Here is a 20,971-nt window from a genome sequence, read left to right on the forward strand (position 1 = left end):
TTGGATGCAATCTTAAAAACGACAGAATGATTTCTGTTCGTTTCCAAGGCAAACCATTCAATATTACAGTAATCCAAGCCTATGCCCCAACCAGTAATGCTGAAGAAGCCGAAGTTGAACGGTTCTATGAAGACCTACAAGACCTTTTAGAACTAACACCCAAAAAAGGTGTCCTTTTCATTATAGGGGACTGGAATGCAAAAGTAGGAAGTCAAGAAACACCTGGAGTAACAGGCAAATTTGGCCTTGGAGCACGGAATGAAGCAGGGCAAAGGCTAATAGAGTTTTGCCAAGAGAACGTACTGGTCATAGCAAACACCCTCTTCCAACAACACAAGAAAAGACTGTACACAGGGACATCACCAGATGGTCAACACCGAAATCCGATTGATTATATTCTTTGCAGCCAAAGATGGAGAAGCTCTATACAGTTAGCAAAAACAAGACCAGAAGCTGACTGTGGCTCAGATCATGAACTCCTTATTGCCAGATTTCCTTGTGGTAGTCTGTACCTACTCGGGATAGGCTGAAGCCACGCCATGTGCACTGAATGGGCACAAGAAGTGGCCAAGGCCCTGTGAAGAGATATGATCCTGAGATATGCGCTGCCTCTCTCCATAGGGTCTGATAACAGGCCAGCTTTTGTGTCTCAGATAATCCAAACTCTATCCTGGACACTGGGCCTCAGACGGAAGCTTCACACTGCTTACAGGCCACAGAGCTCAGGGAAAGTTGAACGCATGAATTGTACCCTCAGGACTAAATTAGCTAAATTCTGTCAGGAGACCAGTTATCTTGGGTCGACATGTTACCCCCTAGCCTTACTCCAAGCTCGAGGCACCCTGAGTCCTCAGGCTATTCTCCCTCTGAGATCTTATATGGGAGAAAACCTCCAGTGACAGGAAAACTCAAGGGAAACCCCCAACAACTGGCTGAGCTGGAGATGTTCCGGCACCTCCAGATCCTGGGAAAAGTCTTCCATCATATTGCCTGAGAAACCTTAGCAAGGACACCCATTCCTTTGGGCAATTGGGTTCATTCCAATCAGCCAGGAGATGAGGTATGGGTTGAAGATTGGGAAAAAAAGAACCATGTCAGCCTGTTGAGACCGGCCCTCACAGGGTTGTCCTGGCAACCCCTACTGCTCTTAAAGTTACAGGCATCATCCCTTGGATCCACCACACCAGAATCAAGAAGGCACCGACTTCCGGTAATAAGGACACCTGGAAAACAGTTCAGGACCCTGAAAATCCCCTCAAGGTCTGGTTCCAAAAACAGCAGCCCTCACCCACCAAAGACACTGAGACCTGCTCTAGTCGGTCCAGAAGCTGACTAGACCGCTCATGGCAGAAGCTTGAGGATACTTCAGCCTTGCTCCAGCCACACTCTGGCAGCTGGCTGGGAAAAAAGCAGGATCTGGCTATAAAGGTATCAATGGATTTTTGTTGTCAACTTTGGCCTCTATTCCTGATTGGTACTATTCCTGTGCTCTTCACTACAGGACTAGCTTCAGTCACACCCCAGGACTGGGATTTGGGTCAGAAGCTGCGGTTAGCTGTCTGGTATCTCACCGTAGTGGGAAGTCTCATTCTAATTAGATGTTTCTTATGATCGATTCTCCCTACTATCTAAATCACTCACAGTATACCTGGCCCCCCTTCACGAATCTAGGAAGATGGCAGGAAAGAATTTATTTGCAGGGCAGCAATGGAGAAACGGACATAGAGAATAGATTTATGGACATGGGGAGAGGGGAGGAGAGGGTGAGATGAATGGAGAGAGTAACATGGAAGCATACATTACCCCATGTAAAATAGGTAACCAGTGGGAATTTGCTGAATGTCTCAGGAAACTCAAATAGGGGCTCTGTATCAACTTGCAGGGGTGCAATGGGGGAGGGAGGAATGTTCAGGACGGAGGGGATATATGTATACCTATGGCTGATTCATGTTGAGGTTTGACAGAGAATAAAATTCTGTAAATGAATTACCCTTCAATTAAAAAATAAAATTTAAAAATATTTTAAAAATTTTTTGACAAATTTTGTTTTTCAAATGCACTATAAGCTGTTTACTTGCTTGTTGAGAGAAATACAACTTGTTTTTTTTGACAGGGATTAAATAAACATCTATCAGTCATGGAAGTCTATAACCTAAACTATGACACTTAGACAGGGATGCTGTGATTCATGGGGTCGCAAAGAGTCGGACACGACTGAGCGACTGAACTGAACTGAACTGATGATACTTAGAAATAACAATATGTGATAAACTGATGTGACATACAAAATAAACACACTAATTCCAAATCATAAACTGATCTGTAAATTAAGTGACATTAAAAGTATTAAGTGGAAGTCAAGATTTCTGCAACATTAATATATCACATTTAAAGAAAATGACATATTTAAAAAGTGATTTTTGTTTTGTAAAATGAAGTTCCATTCCGTTCCTTTCCGTTCAGTCGCTCAGGCGTGTCCGACTCTTTGCGACCCCGTGAACTGTAGCCTACCAGGCTTCTCCGTCCATGGGATTCTCCAGGCAAGAATACTGGAGTGGGTTACCATTTCCTTCTCCAGGGGATCTTCCCGACCCAGGGATCGAACCCGGGTCTCCCGCATTGGAGGCAGACGCTTTAACCTCTGAGCCACCAGGGAAGCCCACAACTATACATTTTGAGAATATTTTCAAATCCGAGAATAGGACACACTCTGCTTTTATGCCTGATAGCTGCCATCTGAAACCCATTTCTGAAGTTACTTTTGGAAAATGGTCTGACCCAAATCAGCCAACTATGGATGTTTTCAGTAGGAAACAATGTCTTTGTTAAGCACTTTATAAATTCCAGAGTTAGAGAAGGTATTTCTAAGGCTTCCTGGTAGCTCAGATGGTAGAGAACCTGCCTATAATGCAGGAGACCAGGGTTCGATCCCTTGGTCAGAAAGATCCCCTGGAGAAGGAAATGGCTACCCACTCCACTATTCTTGCCTGGAGACTTCCATGGATAGATGAGCCTGGCTGGCTACAGTCCATGGCGTTGCAAAGAGTCAGACACGACTGATGGACTAAGCACACAATTGTCAACTGTATACACTGTTTCTAGAAAAGATCATACCTATAGATATATTAATCATGGAGGTACTGTTGGCATATATATAGTAACCCTAAAAATGTATGCTTTCTGTAAGGTACTCCCATATTTCCCATATATTTCTGCAATTCCATGAAACATCAGGTTTCATATTGCTTGGATTCTACAATAATAATCACTGTCACAAAAATTACACTGTGATTTCCTTGGTGGTCCAGTGACTAAGACACCTCGTTCTCAATGCTAGCTGCAGTGAGGGCAGGGGTGGGGGGTGGGAGGTCGGGACTGGGGGGAGGTGCCTAGGTTTGACCCCTGGTCAGGGAACTAGATCCCATATGCCTCAAATAAGATGCGGTACAGCCAAATAAATAAATATTTTTCAAAAAGAATTATACTAAGATAATTAGGAGACATTGGGAACTGACATCTGGTAGCACCTAATCTCTCTTTAATAGCTCCATTTAATTTTTTGAAGTATTCCTCCTTCCAATGTTGCTTTGGCACTGGATTATTTTGAATCAGAACACTTTGTTTTTCCTGTATGTTCACCAATCAAGACTCCCAAAAGCACTTGTTTCTTGCAGATTCTTGCCCACAGGTTGAAACAGAAAATACTGACTTGATATCCTCACATGGCCCGGATATTGGGTTCAGGGTGCTTGTCACGTCGCTGCTCCTGTGACAGACAGGGAGGCAGTCAGACTCCTAGATATGGGTTTGTGATCCTGTGACCTCATGTCCCTCAGAACTCCAATTATCTTTTCACCTGTACCTACGATGTGTGACAGGCTTGGGGAACTGAAATTATTTGTGAAAATCTTTATTGCTCAGTTGCTAATGATAAAACAACACTTAAAAGTTTGTACTGATCATCTCCAAAGGGACTATTGAAATAGTTGAGGAAGGTTCTATTCCCTTTGGTCCCTGGAGACAGACAGGGACTCACAAGCAGTAGTAATTACTGAGGTCTAACAAAGGAAGTTCTGGGAGTCGGTGATGGACAGGGAGGCCTGGCGTGCTGTGATTCATGGGGTCGCGGAGAGTCGGACAGAACTGAGCGACTGAACTGAACTGAACAAAACAAAGGAAGGGAATTTCATGTGTCTGCTTGCATAGTTTGTATCCATGAGAAGTGTTTCCACCAAAAACGAGTTTTTTCCTATTCTTGAGACCACTGAACTGTGCCTCCATTTAGATTATGAGTAGAGAAATGGAGCCAAAGCACCTGAGAGGGACTCTCAAGAATTTCTCCATCTGTCATTTTACAAAGGTGAAACTTTCATACCTCATTGTCTGAAATGTCATAGAACTTCTCAAAAAGTATCTTGAGGCAAATACCTCCTGTTTATAGTTAGGGTTCAATGTCTGATAGACAGAAATCCCCGCATAATTTCCGCTGTAGTCTGCAATAGCAGGTACACCTTAGTGCCAACTCCCTAGAGAATATTCTCCTAATTCTTAGTGACCAAAGTCATATTCAGAACCAGAGGTTCCAGCAGAGAACCGTGAGATTTGACCTACTGATATTTTTATCATGAAAATCAGTATCAATATCCTCTACTTAGAATATGTCCCCACTCACAGATACTTAAGAAACATATTTTCTTTTCATTTTGTTCACACCCCCAAACATGTGGGATCTTAGTTCCTGGCTAGGGAAGGAATCGCAATTCTGCATCAGAAAGTGGAGTCTTAACCATGGACTGCCGGGGAAGCTCCTAAACACATTTTCTTTAATAAGTAATTTATTACCTTGACATACATTTTCCTTTATATTGTAATGATTAATGCTTTCTGTGTAAGAAATTAAATCCTCAACTCTGAGATCTTAGCTCCCCGACCAGGGATTGAACCCACATAACCTGCAGTGGAAGCACAGCATCTTAACCACTGGACTACCAGGGAAGTTGCTAATCTCACATTTAAAGAGAAAGGTGTACTCTCCTGGGATACAATTGTCTGTGGGCGTCTGTTTTTCCTGTCTTGTGTTAAATCTTCTCCAGATTATCCTTTCAAGGACTGGGTGAAGAGGAGGAGGTTAGGAAAGAAAGCCAACAGTGGGGAGGGTGTTTGGGAAGCTAAGTGCAGAGCAGTCGATGTGATCCACGTGCCCCATTTGCCTAGTTTCATGCCCAGTTTTAGCACAGAAAGTCCTGTTTCTTGGAAACTTGTTCAGTCCTGCAAGAAGCAGGGCAATTGGTTGCTTCAGCAGCAGCAACGATTAACAGAGGCAATCTGTGTATCAACATATTCTGACAGGAGTAACGGTATGTCATTTCTGGGGTTACCTTATAAACGACAATGTGGATGCCGGTCTCCCTCTTTCTTTCTGGAATCACTTCCTAAGGGAAAGGCCAGCTGCCCTGTTGTAAGTAGGTCTCTGGTTACAATTACTGAGGCTTCCTCCCAACGGAGCATCTGAGTGATTACATTCTACTTTTCGTCACTGAGGAGACACCCACCTTCACAACTCACACAAAGGGCTTTTGAATTTTCCCCGATTTTCAACTTGCTGAAAACATCTCGGCTTCCCATAGCGGCAGCTCTCAAAATTCGTCTCTTTTGCCTTCAGCTGTGTGAAACAGTAAGTTAGAACAGGCAGGAAGTAGCTCTCTTCCAGAGGAAATCCAAGAGATTTAAAGGCATCAAAAGGCAGAGAAAGGGAGCACAGCTGGACAGAAGGGCCAACAGACACAAACCTGACAGGGGCCCGGGTGAAGGGGGCCAGGCCCCGCCCCCACTGGCCCCGCCCCTACCTCCCGGCGCTTCCGGCCTCGCCCCACCCTCTCCGCTTACGTCGCCTCTCGTTGGCCGCGGCGGAGCGCACTCACCTTCCCTGTGCCGGATCTTCCGCCCGCGCGTGCGCAGTATCCTGCAGACCCGGAATGGAGTGAAATGATCGACCGAGAGTTCTGGTGAGTTTGTTTGTTTAGGACCCGGATCTCGTAGTCCCTCAGCCTGTGGTCCTTCACACGTGGGTTTCGGGGGTCTCTGTGGACGATCAAACTACCGGGACCATTTTGGCGTCCCCAGTGTGTCCTCGCATCGCCGTGAGTTCTGCAGTCCGTTCGCTTACCTGCCGGGTCCCTGGGGCCCACGTCCGCTTGCTGTTAGTATCGTTCTAGAGCCACGTCCTTCTCGGGCACTTCTACCTTCTAACTTGTAGAGGCCGCTGCTTCAAGTCCTGCATTGCGCAACCCCAAGGTCCCTGATGCACGAAGAGGTGAAGGAGGCTCTATTCTGTATGGAGTTTGGTCAGGGTCTCGCCTAAGGTTTGAAGGGGAGGGTCAGCCTAGAACCCTGTGTGGTTTTCACAGGCAGGGCCGCGAGTTATGAAGAGAAGAGTAAAACTAAAAGCACCTCGTTTGATTCTGTATTCCAGAACCCCTGCTGTATCAGTGGCCGTGGAAGATTCTATTTTGTACCTGTTGCGATCCTCCCTGTGTGTGTGTTACAGGGACCTCGGTGTGTTTTTCTAAGTATTGAACAGACTATTTTCAACACTCGGGTCACTTCCCAAGACTGATCTTACCTGAGAAGGAAGCCCAGAGGAAGAGAAAAGCGTGGAGTCAGAAATGACTCATTCCGAGGTAAGAGGCGTAGTCCGTGTTTGTTCTCTCTTTCCTGAAATGGTATTTCTTTGGACTTGATAAGCTCCTAAACTTCTGAACGGGTTTGTTTGCCCTCCTGGCACATCCATGTGACGGAAAGTAGTATTGCCGGCCAAAGACTCACTCAAGCTTTTAAGTCCCCGAGTTTTTATTTGGGTTTAGTTACATAGGCGGGATTGATACCATCTCCAGCATTCTCCCCTCCTTAGATGTTGAGCTAATAAGCCCACCTGGTTCAAAGCTCTAAACCTCTAGTCACTTCCTTGGTCTTTGTGAAATGGCCAGCCTCACAACCTGAGTCATCCCATTGTTAAACTAGGGGCCCACCATAGGTCATGTTGTTAGCATAAATAATCAGGGCCCACAGAGAGTAATAAAGCCACTTCAGTCACTAAGGAAATTTCAAGGGAACAAAAAAAAACACTTAAATTCCAAGAGTAGTTAACAAACTTCCACAACCTGGGGAGCAAAACCTGCCAAAATTTTTTTTTTTTTTTCCTTTTAGTTTCAGTATTTATTTGGTTTTGGCTCTCATGGGATTTTGCTGATGGGCTTGGGCTTTCTCTGTTGTGACTGGAGGAGCTACCATGTTGTGTGGAGCTCTGGCTCTAAGGCACGGGTTCAGTGGTTGTATTAATAACTGGCAGGCTCTGGAGCACGTGGGCTTCAGTAGCTGTGGCACACTAGCTTAGTTGCTTCAAGGCATGTGGGATCTTCCCTGACCAGGGATGGTACCCGTGTCCTCTGCACTGACAGGCAGATTTCTCCCTACTGGACCATCAGGCAAGTCCCTAAATTCTTTATTACACAACACTGAAACCTAAATCTTTCCTTTATGCCCTTTGGTTTTTTTCCTTCCCCTCTGATTTTTGTTGTTACCTTGGAATACCTCACCTGTTGCATTGTTAAAAATATTTTGTTGTGTTTACCTTCTATTTTATGGTTCAAAATAATGTCCAAGTTTCTCTTTAGGTGAGCTTCTTTGGCTACCTTGTAACTATTTTGCATCATTTGTTTTGAAGGTTTACTAGTCTATACAGTGATAACTTCATCTGTAATTTGGCAGAATTACAGATTTACAGATTGTAATTACAGAAATCTGTAATTTCCCTTTATTTAGGTTTTTTCTTTTTAAACTTCAAAATTTTGTTGGCTCTCCTAGATACAGCTGAGACTTATATTTGAAATATCCATGTTTGTTTTGAGTTTGAATTGTTCTGAATTTGCAGTCACTGAAGTCTTTATGTCACCACGTCTTCCAAGTAAAACTTGTGATTTTCAGACTTTATGTGCTTCAGTAAAGGTTTACAGTTTCTTCACTTTGGTCTGGAAATGTATTCTAAATAGGTGTCATGGTATATTTGCTAATAAAATGTAGACTATTTCTCATATTGTGTATTTGATCATTCTTACTGAAGAGAAAAAATTGTTTTCAGTGAACCACGGTGGCTCAGTGGTAAAAATCTGTCTGCCAATGCAGGAGAACCCGGGTTGGGAAGGTCCCCTGGGAAAGGAAATGGCAACCCCCTCCAGTATTCTTGCCTGGGAAATCCCATGGACAGAGAAGTCTGGATGGCTACAGTCCATGGGGTCGCAAAGAGTTGGACATGATTGATGTGACTTAGCACGCTTTCATGCACAATTTGTAAATGTTTATCTTACCATAAATCCTAGAATACACTTGAGTTTTTTTTAAAAAAAAAAAAGGTGGATTGAAAATGTTTCTTCCTAAAGGTCTGTTACTTATGGAAGGTTGTTTCCCCTTAAGTGTGTTTATGTGTGCATCTGTGCGTGCAGGCAGAAACCTAGGGTTTATACAAAAGCCATCATCATTTCATGAATATGTTTATTTATTCTGACCTTTGAAAATTGTTCTTACATATTTTCCATGGCCTTAGATTTGTTTCCTTTTAGTGAAATGAATATATAGTTCCATTTTAGTATATGTATACATGAAAATGTTCAAATGATTTGATTGATTATTTTTCTTGTTTTTTGTATTCTTCACAATTAGAAAAACTGTGAACTTTCTTTAGAGTTGTCCCTGTGTATTTGTCCGTGTATTATTAGTTAAAGTTTAGAGTACATAAAGTGAAATAAATTTAAACTGTGTATGGAACGTTTGCTATAGATTTGCAGAAAGGTGGAACAACATTATTGATTTTAAATTGTTTTTGTTGCACATCCAAGACTCTGTAAAAACTATCAGAAAGATATATAGTATATAGTAAATAGTTAAAATGATTGTTGCTACTGAGGATGCTATCTTATTAGAACTGTAAAATTTGTAAAAACATTTGAAATTCAAAAGTAAGTATGAATGCTTACATTATTTATTATTACAAGTACTTATTATAAGTACTTATTGTATGTCATTACTGTTCAAAACGGTCATTCATGGAGCAGAATTTTCAACATTACTAGTTAAAAGAACCTTGTTGAAAATACTAAGGAAAAAAAAAATAAGCTTGTTAAAATAAATGGCGCATTTGTCCCACTCACGAACTCTTGGATCAGAGTATGCTTTTTAAAAATATTACCTGGTTCCTTGATAGATAATTCATCCTGTGTCATACAAATACAACACTCAAAAATAAATATGCCGGGAATTCCTTGGTGGCCTAGTAGATAGGACTTGGGGCTTTCACTGTGGGGTCCCAGGTTCATTCCCTGGTCAGGGAACTAAGATCCCACAAGCCAGGTGGTGTGGCCAAAAAAAAAAAAGAAGTGCCAATGTCGTTCTGATTATTTTATCATTTCTCTTCCAGATCAGAATAGTTTCTGAAATGGTTTGTGGGTCCCATCTCGTCATTTCTTGGGTTAGGAATTCGGTAGAAAATATTGCTGTGTAAAAAGTATACACCAAACACTCTCCTATATCGAAACCAGTTCTGTGAGCTTGCTTTTGTCATCTTGGGATACATTAGGAAGTCTTCTCACAGCCGCATGTCATCTGTACTTTGTATTTCCGGGACAGCTGATGTTCCAGGATGTGACCATAGATTTCACTCGAGGAGTGGGTTGCCTGGACCTCAGTCAGTGGGAAGTGTACAGGGACATGATGTTAGAGAACTATAGGAACTTGGCCACTTTGGTTGAGAATAACTTCCTTCCAGAACCTCTTATCTACTCTCAGGGTTTTGGTTCCTGCATTTCTAGACTGTCTCTTGGCATCTTCTGCTTCTTTTAATAGCGTTTCAGATCCCTGCTTGCTATGGGAAAATGGAAAATTATGAATTTAGAAAGAAGACTTCATGATGATTTAAATTTTTTTCTTCCTTAATGTAGTCTGCCTACGTCTAGGTTAGTGCTAATTCTATAATTCTGATATAAAATGGTGTCACCCTCCTCTTCAAATCAAATTTCCACTACTTACTTTTGCCTTGTAGTATGTGACCAGAATGTCGGGATGTGATTTTTGTGTATTAGTTAGTGTTGTATGCTGCTGCTGCTGCTGCTGCTTCAGTCGTGTCCGAGTCTGTGTGACCCCATAGACAGCAGCCCACCAGGCTCCCCTGTCCCTGGGATTCTCCAGGCAAGAACACTGGAGTGGGTTGCCATTTCCTTCTCCAATGCATGAAGGTGAAAAGTGAAAGTGAAGTCGCTCAGTTGTCTCCGACTCTTAGCAACTCCATGGACTGTAGCCCACCAGGTTCCTCCATCCATGGGCTTTTTCCAGGCAAGGGTACTGAAATGGGTTGCCATTGCCTTCTCCCTAGTGCTGTATAGGTGCTTTCACTAAAGTATTTAGGGAAATCTTTTTCTAGGCTGTCTTAACATTCTACCACCTGGATACGTATTAGATTGGAAAGTGATGAATCTCTAGCAAAACAAATATTCCATTCTCTGATGAACAGGTCTTGTGGTCTCTAGGTGGACCTGGTCACTTTTCTGGAGCAAATGAAGGGTCCCAGGAGTATAAGGAGAATGGAGACAATGGCCATGTACCCAGGTAGGTGTGAATGGATTGAGCCGATGACTCAGGTGAGAGGGCCAAGCATCAGTGAGGAAGTCATTCTTCGTCATGTGTTTTCAGAAGATCTGCTTCATTGGAAATGATTTTGGAAAAGTCTGGATTTATTTCTGTTTCTGTCATAGATGGCTATCACCTGCTGCCTTCTTCCTGTTAAACTATGATGAAATTTTGTCTGGTGATTACCTTTCTCTTTCACAGTGAGAACTAAAATGCTCTTCTTGGCTTGTGACAACCTTCATGGACTGGTTGCTCTTTCATTTCTTGAGAGTCCTAATAAAACTGTGCACATTTCTGAGTAACTATGATGTTCCATTTATCAAATATCAAGTCTTTCTATAAAGATACTCATATTGGAGAGAAGACGTATAATTGTAGTGAATATGGTAAAGTTTCTAATCAATCTTCAGAACTTATTCAACAGCAGACTATTCAGAATCCACAGAAAGAAAACAAGTGTAAGAAATGTATAAAAGTCTTTACTCACTCATCCAATCTAAGTAGAGATTGGATAATTCATACAGATTGGAAACCTTTCAAATGTTGGCAAAGCCTTTAGTAAGAGTTCACATCTTAGACACCATCAATGAATCCATCCTGGCCAGAAATCTTATAAACTTATAAATGTAAGGAATGTGTTAAAGTGTTTATCTATTGCTCAAATCTTAATTGACATCAGCAAATTCATACTGGGGAGAAACCTTATAAATGTACAAAGTGTGGCAAAGTCTTTTATCAGAATTCAAATCTTACTTAACATCAGCGAATTCATACTGGAGAGAAAACTAATAAATGTAAGGATTGCAGCAAAGCCTTTCACCAGATGTCAGGTTTTACTCAACATCAGTGAATTCATACTGGAGATATAACTTACAAATGTACAGAATGTGGCAAAGCCTTTACCAATAGCTCAGGTCTTCCCCAACGTCAGTAAATTCATACTGGGGAGAAACCATGCAAATGCAAAGAATGTGGCAAAGCCTTAGCCAGAGTTCAAATTTTTCTAAACATCAGCCAATTCATATGGAGAGAAACCTTACAAATGTAAGCAACGTGGCGAAGCCTTTAGTCAGAGCAGTGATCTCACTCAACACCTGAGAGCACACACTGGAGAGAAGCCCTAGTTGTCGGGAGCCGGCATGAGAGACCCCGCCCATGACAAGGTCTTGGCTGGAGGAGCTGGCACGCAAGGCTGTCCAGACCTCCGGGGATTTCTCCGGGCCGCCCCATCATCTACTCCCGGGCCTCCATCTTTTCTTCTTCTGATGCTTGGTGGTCTTCTATGTTTTCTAAAAATTCTTCTGACTCCTGCTCAGATATCCCCCTTGAAACCTTTGCACGGCAGCGATACAGCCCCTGTGGGTGCATGGGTCCCTATGAACAGGCCAGGGATGAGGAAAATATTTTTACACAGAACATCCTACCCCTTCTGGCCCTGTTGGGGTTGTAAATGTCAATTTAGAATTTGGAATGCTCACGACTGCACAAAGCACCCCTGGCATAAAACTAAGTCTGCTAACAACAGGCCTAAACACTCCACAAGCAAAAGTAAATACAGAGCCCTTCAGGAGTTTAGAAGGCCCCTTCGGGTGAGATCTGGAGCGAGCTCATGAGACCCTTGGCCCTCAGGGTGACATACCAGTGCTTGCTGCTGTGTCTCCCTGCCCCCTGTCTATGGTGTGCCTGGGTTACACTAGAAAGTAAACATAGAGATAAGGTAGATAAGAGAATAAGTAAACATATAGTATTAGTGTGGAAAATTGTCTCTGCAGATGTTTGGGGGTAGAGCCAAAAATCAGAACCCATGCTATAATCTTATCAAGACACTCCCTACTCCGTAGAATTATTGTTTTTAAGGTATACAAGCACTGATGTAGAAAATAAAGTAGTACTGATTCTGCACCCAACCAAGACTCGACTCGCTTGTTTTTCTTCGCCAACGCCGTTCATCCTGAGGGTATCCCTGGACTCTGCTGAGGCGGGACCCTGGCATCTAGTAATGAAACAAGTGATGAAACAAGGTTTGCCCTAAACACACATCAGAAAGCATGAGAGTTTATACAAGAAACATATGGAAATAATGTGACAAACATGTACAAAAGTATTTCATCAAAACACAAATCTAAATACATACCAGAGACTAAAAACTAGCAAGGATTTCGTCAGTCCTGTTTTCTGAACTTCCTCTGAAGGAGAATTATTATGGAGAGCAATGCATAGTTAAAACACATAGAACGTGAATATGTTAGTCGGGGTCACAAGATGAAGGGTTGATGGTTAGAAAGTTACAATTATTAGCAATGCATCCTGTTTATAATGACATGATTTGAGATTATTTGAGAATGAATGTAATTCAACAGTGAAATCCATATGGTGCTTCATTTTTAGTGTGTATGCAAACGTAGATTTTTTTTTTTATGGTTTGTACTTGAGGGATAAGAGAAACCCTTCTATATTGTGTTACAACCATTTCTATCTATTCTCCATTACACAATGGAACCGGAATGTAAAATGTACAATGAACATCCTAATGCAGGTGTCTGTCTTTGATGTCATATATCCCAAGAGGTCACCATGATGTAAGTGATCATGGACTCTTTGCATGTATTAAAGTACAACAGAGGTTGGTTCCAAATTTTCAATAGTTATAACACTTAATTTGTGAAGATAACACAATGACAGTTCACTAAAATATTGTTGTACCATTATAACATCAACACAAGTCATGAATATTAGTTGTCAATGTGGAAATACATCTTCTGTGATAACCTAGAAATATATGGGAAACCCTTCCTAGAAAAGGCATGTAATTAGTGTGTGGCCATGTTTGCTAAGTGTTTGCTAACCTCTGTAGTGTAAACCATAGTAGTCACAATTTTCATATTATTATATTGGAAAAATAAGTCTTTCCCTATGTTTGTAGTCTGTATTTTAATTAAGGGTCCACAGTTCAGTTCAGTTCAGTCACTCAGTCGTGTCTGACTCTTTGCGACCCCATGAATCACAGCACGCCAGGCCTCCCTGTCCATCACAAACTCCCAGAGTTCACTCAAACTCGTATCCATCAAGTCGGTGATGCCATCCAGTCATCTCATTCTCTGTCATCCCCTTCTCCTCCTGCCCCCAATCCCTCCCAGCATCAGAGTCTTTTCCGGTGAGTCAACTCTTCGCATGAGGTGGCCAAAGAATTGGAGTTTCAGCTTCAGCATCAGTTCTTCCAATGAACACCCAGGACTGATCTCCTTTAGAATGGACTGGTTGGAACTCCTTGAGGTCCAAAGGACTCTCAAGAGTCTTCTCCAACACCACAGTTCAAAAGCATCAATTCTTCGGCAATCAGCTTTCTTCACAGTCCAACTCTCACATCCTTACATGACCACTGGAAAAACCATAGCCTTGACTAGATGGACCTTTGTTGGCAAAGTAGTGTCTCTGCTTTTTAATATGCTATCTAGGTTGGTCATAACTTTCCTTCCAAGGAGTAAGCGTCTTTTAATTTCATGGCTGCAGTCGGCATCTGCAGTGATTTTGGAGCCCCCAAAAATAAAGTCTGACACTGTTGCCACTATGTCCCCATTTCCCTTGAAGTGATGGGAAGAGATGCCATGATTTTAGTTTTCTGAATATTGAGCTTTAAGCCAACTTTTTCACTCTCCTTTTTCACTTTCCTCAAGAGGCTTTTGAGTTCCTCTTCACTTTCTGCCATAAGGGTGGTGTCATCTGCATATCTGAGGTTATTGATATTTCTCCTGGCAATCTCGACTCCAGCTTGTGCTTCTTCCAGCCCAGCATTCCTCATGATGTACTCTGCATATAAGTTAAATAAGCAAGGTGACAATATACAGCCTTGACGTACTCCTTTTCCTATTTGGAACCACTCTGTTGTTCCATGTCCAGTTCTAACCGTTGCTTCCTGACCTGTATACAGGTTTCTCAAGAGACAGGTCAGGCGGTCTGGTATTCCCATCTCTTTCAGAATTTTCCACAGTTTATTGTGATCCACACACTCAAAGGTTTTGGCATAGTCAGTTCAGTTCAGTTCAGTCGCTCAGTCGTGTCCAACTCTCTGCGACCCCATGAATCACAACATGCCAGGCCTCCCTGTCCATCACCAACTCCTGGAGTTCACTCAAACTCATCTCCATAGAGTCGGTGATGCCATCCAGCCATCTCATTCTCGGTCGTCCCCTTCTCCTCCCACCCCCAACCTTTCCCAGCATCAGAGTCTTTTCCAGTGAGTCAACTTGTCGCATGAGGTGGCCAAAGTATTGGAGTTTCAGCTTTAGCATCAGTCCTTCCAATGAACACCCAGGATTGATCTCCTTTAGAATGGACTGGTTGGATCTCCTTGCAGTACAAGGGACTCTCAAGATTATTCTCCAGCACCACAGTTCAAAAGTATCAGTTCTTCGGCGATCAGCTTTCTTCACAGTATAACTCTCACATCCATACATGACCACGGGAAAAACCATTGCCTTGACTAGACAGACCTTGGTTGGCAAAGTAATGTCTCTGCTTTTTAATATACTATCAAGGTTGGTCATAACTTTCCTTCCAAGGAGTAAGCGTCTTTTAATTTCATGGCTGCAGTCAGCATCTGTAGTGATTTTGGAGCCCAAAAAAATAAAGTCTGACACTGTCTCCACTGTTTTTCCACCTATATCCCATGAAGTGATGGGACCAGATGCCATGATCTTTGTGTTCTGAATGTTGAGCTTCAAGCCAACCTTTTCATTCTCCTCTTTCACTTTCATCAAGAGGCTTTTGAGTTCCTCTTCACTTTCTGCCATAAGGGTAGTGTCATCTGCATATCTGAGGTTATTGATATTTCTCCCGGCAATCTTGATTCCAGCTTGTGCTTCTTCCAGCCCAGCGTTCCTCATGATGTACTCTGCATATAAGTTAAATAAGCAAGGTGACAATATACAGCCTTGACGTACTCCTTTTCCTATTTGGAACCAGTCTGTTGTTCCATGTACAGTTCTGACTGTTGCTTCCTGACCTGCATACAGGTTTCACAAGAGGCAGGTCAGGTGGTCTGGTATTCCCATCTCTTTCAGAATGTTCCACAATTTATTGTGATCCACACAGTCAAAGGCTTTGGCATAGTCAATGAAGCAGAAATAGATGTTTTTCTGGAACTCTCTTGCTTTCTCCATGATCCAGCGGATGTTGATCTCTGGTGCCTCTGCCTTTTCTAAAACCTGCTTGAACATCTGGGAGTTCACAGTTCACATATTGCTGAAGCCTGGCTTGGAGAATTTTGAGCATGACTTTACTCGCGTGTGAAATGAGTGCGATTGTGCGATAGTTTGAGCATTCTTTGTTTCTAGTTTGAGCCTTTCTTCGGGATTGGAATGAAATGTGTCCTTTTCCAGTCCTGTGGCCACTGCTGAGTTTTCCAAATTTGCTGGCGTATTGAGTGCAGCACTTTCACAGCATCATCTTTCAGGATTTGAAATAGCTCAACTGCAATTCCATCACCTCACTAGCTTTGTAGTGATTCTTTCTAAGGTCCACTTGACTTCACATTCCAGAATGTCTGACTCTTGGTGAGTGATCACACCATTGTGATTATCTTGGTCGTGAAGATCTTTTTTGTACAGTTCTTCTGTGTATTCTTGCCACCTCTTCTTAATACTTTCTGCTTCTGTTAGGTCCATACTATTTCTGACCTTTATCGAGCCCATCTTTGCATGAAATGTTCCCTTGGTATCTTTGATTTTCTTGAAGAGATCTCTGGTCTTTCCTATTCTGTTTTTCCTCTCTTTCTTTGCATTGTTCGCTGAGGAAGGCTTTCTTATCTCTCCTTGCTATTCTTTGAAACTCTGCATTCAGATGCCTACATCTTCCCTTTTCTCCTTTGCTTTTCTCAGCTATTTGTAACGCCTCCCCAGACAGCCATTTTACTTTTTTGCATTTCTTTTCCATGGGGATGGTCTTGATCCCTGTCTCCTGTACAATGTCAGGAACCTCCGTACATAGTTCATCAGGCACCCTATCTTGTCTAGAGAGGCATTAAATGGTTTGGTTACATCAGATGGTTACAGCAGATCCTCATGATTAGCAACAAACCTTTTGTAAAATGAGTGCTTAATGGCATTGAACTCCCCGTTCACCAAAACCTTATACATTGACCTTCCCCCACTGCCACTTTGGAGCAGTCCCTCAGAGTTATCTGAAATTCTGCCTCCCAGGCTGCAGTCCTCATTTTGCCCCAGTTCAGTCCAGTCGCTTAGTCGTGTCCCACTCTTTGCAACCCATGGACTGCAGCACCCCAGGCTTCCCTGTCCATCACCAACTCCTAGAGCTTCCTCAAGCTCATATCCATCGAGTTGGTGATGCCATCCAACCATCTCATCCTGCCTTCAGTGTTGCCCAATATCAGGGTCTTTTCCAGTGAATCCTTTCTTTGCATCAGGTGGCAGAAATATTGGAGTTTCAGCTTGGGCAAGAAGAAAGTGAAAAAGAACTAAAGAGCCTCTTGATGAAAGTGAGAGAGAAAACGGAAAAAGTTGGCTTAAAGCTCAACATTGAGAAACCTAAAATCATGGCATCTAGTCCCATCACTTCATGGCAAATAGATGGGGAAACGATGGAAACATTTTGCCCCAAATAAAACTTAACTTGCAGATCTCAAGTTGGTCCTCTTTTTACTCAACACTAGAATCAGAGCGTTTTCCAGTGAGTTGGCTCATTGTTAGATGACCAAAGTGTTGGATCTTCAGCCTCAGGATGAGTCCTTCCAATGAATATTCAGGGATGATTTCCTTTAGATTGACTGGTTTGCTCTCCTTGAAGCCCAAGGGACTCTCAGAAGTCTTCTCCAGCACCACAATTAGAAAACATCAATTCTTTGGTGCTCAGCCTTACTTATGGTCTAACTGTTTCATCCATACATGACCGGGAGAAAAACCATAGCTTTTGGCAAAGTGATGTCTCTGCTTTTTAATATGCTGTCTAGGATTTTCATAGCTTTTCTTCCAAGGAGCAAGTGTCTTTTAATGTCATGGCTTCAGTAACCATCCACAGTGATTTTGGAGCCCCACGAAAGTAATACTGTCACTGTTTCCACTTTTCCCCCATCTATTTGCCATGATGTGATGGGACTGGATGCCACGATCTTAGTTTTTCTGAATGTTGAGTTTTAAGCCAGCTTTTTTACTTTCTTCTTGCACCCCTATCAAGAGCTTCTTTAGTTCCTCTTTGCTTTCTTCCATTAGAGTGGTGTCATCTGCATGTCTGAGATGGTTGATGTTTGTCAAGGAAATCTTGACTCTACCACTAAAGAAAGTGAAATTTGGTTGCACAGTCCTGTCCTACTCTTTGCAACCCCATGGACTGTAGCCCACTAGGCTCCTCTGTCCATGGGATTCTCCAGTTGTAGCCATGCGTTCCGGGAAACAAACTCACTCAGAAGGACAATGCGGATAGTGAAGTGCAGTTTATGACACCAGCAGGCCCAAGGCAGAGTCTTCTCTTAGCCAAGGACTCCGACTAGCATTTGTGAAAATCTTTTATACCCCATGTGTACGTGTCTGAACCCACCACTCCAAATTCTTTGAGACTTACATACACCAAGGAAGATACCATCCCAGTAACCCCATCATTCACTTGCTGTGTGCTCATGTGCTCAAACAGGCAAACAGTTAGCCAATAATCAATAAGCCCGAGGTTACACTCCGATAGATACAGAAAAATTTACGGCCTGTCTGGAGGAAGGGGTGACTAGTGTATATTTTCTCTTAGGCGATGAGTAACCTAGATACGATCTTCAAGGTTCCCCTGTCTGGAGGGGTCTTATCCTTCTGTTGTCGTTTTCATAGGCACTAAACACAGAGTTCAGAGTCCATTGGAAAGGTGGCCGCGCATGATCAGCATGAACAGGCCTAAGATGGAGTCCAGGCCCCATGAATTCCTTCTTCATTCCCCCCTCTTGATGCTCTTAACTCATATTATGAACATCATTTATAACCTGACCGCCAATTTGGGAGTAATGACATCAATCTTCAGGTTACAAAGTTCATAATACATTGTAAAATTCCCACAAAGCAGAACTATCAAGGAAACTATAACAGTGGTAAATATATTTTTCCACCAATCGCCCTTCACCCAAGATAGGACCGAAGTCCAGAAAGGAACGTTTTCATTTGACATTGCTTTTACCTGGTTTTTCATGTCAACTAAAGCAGTCAATACATTGCCTTAATTGGTGAAAGGGAGAATGTATACACAGCATTCAGACTTAATTATAGCACAGGTCCCTCCTTGAGCAGCTGTGAGTATGTCCAAAGCCATTCTGTTATGAATTACAGCTTTTCTCATTGGGATTTAGTCTTCATTTAAGGCTTGGATGGCTTTTGTTCTATTTAGGACGGCCTGTTTTGTGAAATTAGTCAAGGCCTCTACTGTAATCATGATAACTGTTGACCCTATAGAGGGTTCAAATAAGGCAGCAATATACTCATACCTTTGAAACACAGAGTTGTCCACCTAGCATGTAAATAAGGTAGATTTACCGGGGCTTGTTGTAGGTTAGGCTTTTGTTACACTGGCATTTATATCAAATGTAACCCCATGACACGAGTCTATTGACTGTAGGTCTTACACCAAGAGGGCAAGGAGAGGTTATGACTGACAAGAGAGAGGAAAGTCTCCTTTTGTCATCCCAGAAAAGAGCAGAGTGGTTTAAAATCTCTTTGGCAGAGCGGTGACACCCACCAAGAAGTCCATCCATCACTGACAGAGGTGTAGCCCCACATACCCAGCAGCTGGAAGTGTTGTGGAATGTGTGTGGTCTGCGCAGGAATGTGCCCCATGAGATGAAAACATTGTCCTGAGTTGAATCGGAAGTTAAATTCAAAATCACGTTGATGAGGCCAAGCAGCAGGGGTTGATTGTGCGGCTTCCTCCTGAAGGGGCTCGTCCAGGATCTTCTTTTCCTTCTTCTTAAGGGTGGTCTTAGTCTCTCGAGGGTCAGCGGGGTCCCTCTGTGCAGTCTACTCAGCGGTTTTTGGGTCTGCATGTTATGTTCTCTTCACCCTTGTATGATGGATCCAAGGGACAACACCTGCAACTTTAACTGCAGTAGGGGTAGTTAGAATAACATAAGGGCCCTTTCACCAAGGGGCTAGCAAATCATGTTTCCAGTCTTTGACCCATACTTGGTCACCAAGTGTAAACTCATGAATCTGTTCCCCAAGGGGGAACGGCACCCTTTCTTGTACAAACTTAGTTACCCGATTTATTACCTTACCCAGTTCCATCTGCTGTGAAATCTTATCCCCCCTTACCTGAGGGAAATTTGTTGACACCTGTTTTATTATGGGAGGGGCCTCCCACACTCAATTTCGTATGGAGAACAGCCTTGGGACTGTGGGGTCCTCCTGACTCTGAGCAGAGCCGTCGGAAGCAAGTCCACCAGGGAGCAGCCAGTCTCTATGATCTACTTAGAGAGTCTCTTTAATGTCCGGTTGGTTCATCCCACCATCTCAGAACTCTGGGCCTATGTGCACTGTGCAGTTTCCATTTGATGTTTAAAGTTTTGCTTACTTGTACTAAATCTGCTACAAAAGCCGGTCATTGTCTGAACCAATGCTGGTAGGAAGTCCAGATCTGGGAACTATTTCCCTAAGCAGGCACCGGGCTACTTCTGATGCTCTTTCAGTCCAGGTAGGAAAAGCTACCCATCCCGAGAACGTGCGTACCATGACCAGCAGGTAACGGTAGTGTCGGTGAGGTTTCATCTCAGTGAAGTCCACTCCCAGGTGTTCAAAGGGCAGCGTGCCTTTCAGCTGAATACCCGGAGGATTTTGTCTGAATACACGAGAGGCAGCATTGACCTGTGAGCAGGCAGCATGGCCTAGGTGGGTCGCTTGCTGTGTTTGGCTTACCAGATTGTGTGCCAGCTCCTACAGTACCAATAATTTGCCACTTGGCAATTCCCACCATCCCTTTTCAGTCTTGATGGCCCCTCCTACTTTGGCTAACCTGACAGCCATTGTCCTTCTTTTATCAAGCTAGTGCCATCAGTATATAGGACCCAACTAGGGTCTGGAACCTTGTGTCCTTCTTTAAAACAAACCCCAGATACCTTACCTCCTCCTTGCAGATCTCTGCCTTCTTCTTCGACACCTGCTAACCTGCTTCCATCAGCAGCTGGAGCAGTGCTTTTGTCCCTTTCCAGCATTTTTCCGTGGTCTCAGCAGCCAGCAGCAGCAGGTCATCCCCATATTGTAGGAGCCAACATCCATACTCTTCCGGATGGAATGAGTTCAGGTCAGAAGCCAAGACTTCC

The 20,971-nt window shown here is 43.0% G+C and overlaps 1 protein-coding gene across 1 annotated transcript in view; it reads left to right on the forward strand.

Annotated features, from left to right (window-relative positions):
• Positions 1–5,930: 5,930 nt before the first annotated feature.
• The window catches only part of LOC129546408 (uncharacterized), a 33,866-nt gene continuing 18,825 nt past the window's right edge, over positions 5,931–20,971 (forward strand). Inside the window, exons 1-3 of the mRNA XM_055411324.2 lie at positions 5,931–6,005; positions 6,473–6,680; positions 10,575–10,653. The gene's annotated coding sequence lies outside the window, so the exon portion shown is untranslated. The remainder of the gene's footprint in view (positions 6,006–6,472; positions 6,681–10,574; positions 10,654–20,971) is intronic.

The sequence above is a fragment of the Moschus berezovskii genome, chromosome 22 (assembly GCF_049115385.1).
Source record: "Moschus berezovskii isolate FMDL1 chromosome 22, NW_MosBer_1.0, whole genome shotgun sequence".
NCBI classification, from domain to species: domain Eukaryota; kingdom Metazoa; phylum Chordata; class Mammalia; order Artiodactyla; family Moschidae; genus Moschus; species Moschus berezovskii.